Source organism: Dipodomys merriami, unplaced genomic scaffold (assembly GCF_024711535.1).
Source record: "Dipodomys merriami isolate MVZ:Mamm:240054 unplaced genomic scaffold, mDipMer1.0.p SCAF_262, whole genome shotgun sequence".
Taxonomy (NCBI): Eukaryota; Metazoa; Chordata; class Mammalia; order Rodentia; family Heteromyidae; genus Dipodomys; species Dipodomys merriami.
This window is the reverse complement of record NW_027204071.1, coordinates 587,521-591,241: the sequence shown is the minus strand read 5'-3', so window position 1 is coordinate 591,241 and position 3,721 is coordinate 587,521. Positions and strand designations below refer to the sequence as shown.

The 3,721-nt window shown below is 35.4% G+C and overlaps 1 pseudogene; it reads left to right on the top strand.

Annotated features, from left to right (window-relative positions):
- The first annotated feature begins 2,393 nt into the window (after window positions 1–2,393).
- Window positions 2,394–2,493, top strand: LOC138837117 (U6 spliceosomal RNA; annotated as a pseudogene).
- Window positions 2,494–3,721: the final 1,228 nt, after the last annotated feature.

Here is a 3,721-nt window from a genome sequence, read left to right as displayed (position 1 = left end):
TCCGTTGTGGTTAGGGTATCAAGGGCAACTCTGTTTTAAAGTATTATTCCATTATCACTACCTCAGTGTTTGGTAGAGTTAAACCTAAAGCTTTACCATTTGTAGATTTACAGCCTGGAGGCAAGAGGAAACACTGTGGTTAAAACATTACCAATTTAGGGAGGTTGAGCTTTTCTTCATGTGTCTATTGGCCATTCTTCGTTCTTCTTCAGAGAAGTTTCTCTTTAAGTCTTTAGCCCACTTATTTATTGGGCAGTTGTTTCTTTCAGGATTTGTTGTTGGGGATTTAATTTTTTGAGTTCCAAGTATATTTTAGATATGAGACCCTTGTCTGTTGTATGGCTAGTAAAGATCTTCTCCCAATCCGTGGGCTTTCTATTGATCGTGCTAGCTATGTACTTTGCCATGCAGAAGCTCTGCAACTTCCTGCAATCCCATTTGTCAAACCTGTCTTTGATTTGTTGTGTTTGCGGGTCTCTATTAAGAAAATTTCGGCCTGTGTCAAGGAAACCTAGGGTTTCTCCTATTCCATCCTGTAATGTTTTCAGAGTGTCTGCATTGAATTCGAGGTCTTGGATCCATTTGGAGTTGATTCTGGTGTAGGGTGATAATGCAAATCAAAACAAAATTGAGATACCACCTCACCCCAGTTAGAATGGCAAAAATGAAGAACTCTAATAACAACAGGTGCTGGAGGGGATGTGGACAGAAGGGAATATTACTGCATTGTCGGTAGGAATGTAAACTTGTTCAACCACTTTGGAAAGCAGTATGGAAGTTCTCAAAAAATTTCACATAGAGCTCCGCTATGACCCAGCAATCCCACTTTTGGACATTTACCCAAATGTTTACAAACAAGACCACAATATAGCTACCAGTACACCTATGTTTACTGCAGAATTATTTACCATAGCTAAGATATGGAACCAACCCAGATGCCCCTCAGTAGATGAATGGATCAAGAAAATGTGATATATATACACAATGGAATTCTATGCCTTCATCAGAAAGAATGACATTGCCCCATTTGTTAGGAAATGGAAATGCTTGGAAAAAATGATATTAAGTGAAGTAAGCCAGGCCCAAAGAAACATAGGTCCCATGGTTTCTCTTAGTTGCAATATCTAGTATATGTATGAGTCAAGCAGAAAAGGTCAGATAATGTGATGTTAGGAAAATGAACCCTTAGATATGTATTTAATTTTTTTTCTTTCATGCATTTGTTTCTAACGCACTTATAAGATTATCTTTTTGTTGCTTTGTATGTCCCTCCCCCACATTATAACCCCTGCTTTCACTATATTTGATGTCGGTATAATTTGTGAAGGAGAAGGGGAAAAACAAGTCGTTTAAGGATACTGGTGGGCCCATTGCAACAATGAGAAGTACAAGTTGTCATGTCGAAAACGAACTTTACGACTTTGGTGGGGGGGGAGGATTGGGTGGGGGTTGGGGGGATGCTGGGAAGGGATGTGAAGTGTAAACAAAGGAGGGGGTTGCAATGCTTGACAAGAAATACACTCATTATCTTGCCCATGTAATGTAACCCCTCTGTACATTTTGTTCACAATAAAAATAATAATAAAACTAAAAATAATAAAAATAATAAAAACCATTACCAATTTAATGCCTAATAATGAAGAGAAATATATGGACTTCTCTTGCAACTATGAAAATATTTGGTGATAAAATGGCAGTAGTGTAAGTTCCTGCCTGGTTGGAAGGTAGACAGGCCAAGACATTAGGTAATCATGAATATGAACAAGTTTTCACTTTCTTGGCTTTAGATACTTTTGAAATGGTAGGTATCATAAACAATCATATTTTGATAAGATGCCTTCTAGAATGAACAGTTCTGGCTGAACTGTTCATCTCTCTATGATCCCTTGTAACTAAGATTAGTTTTGTTCCACTAATACAATCTATGCTGTCAGAGTAAGATATTCTGGTTGGTCTGTTCCTACATGGAAGAAGGGTAAAGGGTCAGGTAGACATTTGTGCCAGTAAGACCTCATTTGGGAACATTTCAGCTGCATAGGTTTAAAAATAGCTCTTAAACAAGGCTTACTTTGAATCCATTGGCTCCACAGAGCTAACACAGTTGGATAAATAAGTACTTGAAAAAGCCGTCTCCTTTGGACTTAGCTATAAATAGTTGAAAGTATGATCAAATTCTAAATGAAAAAGACTTAAAATAGTCATTGACAAAAAAATTTCAAATGTGAGCAATCAACTGAACAACATATTTTTTTCAACTATTCACAGAATTTTAGGGAAATAAGATTAATAGCATTTTTAGGAACAATAAGGTTTCCTTGTTACAAATAGGAACCTAAGCATATAAGCCTGTATAAATATTTCATCATTAACTACTAAAATTTACAGGATACTACAATCTTCAGCAGCTTGTATACCAAAATTACAACAATACAGAGATTAACATGGCACTTGTACAAAGATGATATGAAAATTTGTGAAGTATTCAAATTTTTTCATTATTCAGATGCAAGAAATGAAAAACAGTTATTAAAAAGTTGATTACAAAATTACAAGTGTAACAATACACCTAATTCATATAATTAAAAGTTACTTTGACATCAGTGTATTAAATTTTCACCTTAGAAAGGCCTTTACATAGCATAACCTTTACCCAATTTTTGAAATTAGACAACCTTGTCGTTTTATCCCAAAGAAATATAATACTAAGGACCTAGGGGGAAAAAAGGAATCTTAAACTGTTTCTGTATGGGATGCAATCCGAAAGGGCACATTAATGAACCTATATGTTATAAAACAATGGAGAATTCAATGTATCATATCTAGGAGAGAATAAAATAGATTATGGACACTATACCAACATAGAATATAGAATATTTTAAAAAATACTTTTTCAAACAAACACCGGAAATATCTTTAGTTTCTATACTACTCATTTCAACAGATAAGTTAAAATTATTTCTGATTAACAAAATCACAAACTCTGCATAAATCATTATAGATGTATACCAAAACTCTTGAATACATTTTGACATCAAAAGCAGGCAATTCACTTTAAAGAACTCCACAGAATCCGTGAATTGTTACTATAAGATATTGTTGTTATTTTGATTGTGAAAATATGTTGTATTGACACAAAGGAATTAATGACATTTTTGAAATTTAAGAAAATTAACCGAATCATTAGGATTTAGGAGAACAATTTGTACAGCCTTCCACAACTTCAAAGAGGTAGTGATACATACTTAACCTTTTGGTAATATCAAATGCAGTTTCTTCCAAGTGGTTCTTCAGACCTGGTTTGACATATTGGTTCAACAGTTCCAGTGTATCTCAATTACCAGCAGCAAGATGCAAGGGAGTCAAGAAGCCTTTAGTTTGGGCATTGGTATCTGCATCATGAAGAAGAAAGAAGCCACTCTGCTATTATTACACGTATATGCACTGTGCAGTTGTGTCCAGCCATCTACAGTTATTGCATGTGCCCCTTGAGCCACCAACTCACAGACAATGTCTAAGTGTCCACTGTAGGCTTCCTGATGAAGAGGGGTATACTCATCGTCATCCCTAGTATTCACATGAGTGGCCTTTTTGGAAAGTATTCTCTGCACTGTAGTAAGCTGGTTATTTTCAGCAGCCCAAAGAAGAAATTTGCTTGGATCCTTCTCCATTTTTTTTCTTGCAATTGTTACCATTCCTCACTTTTTCCATCTTGTTCCTCATC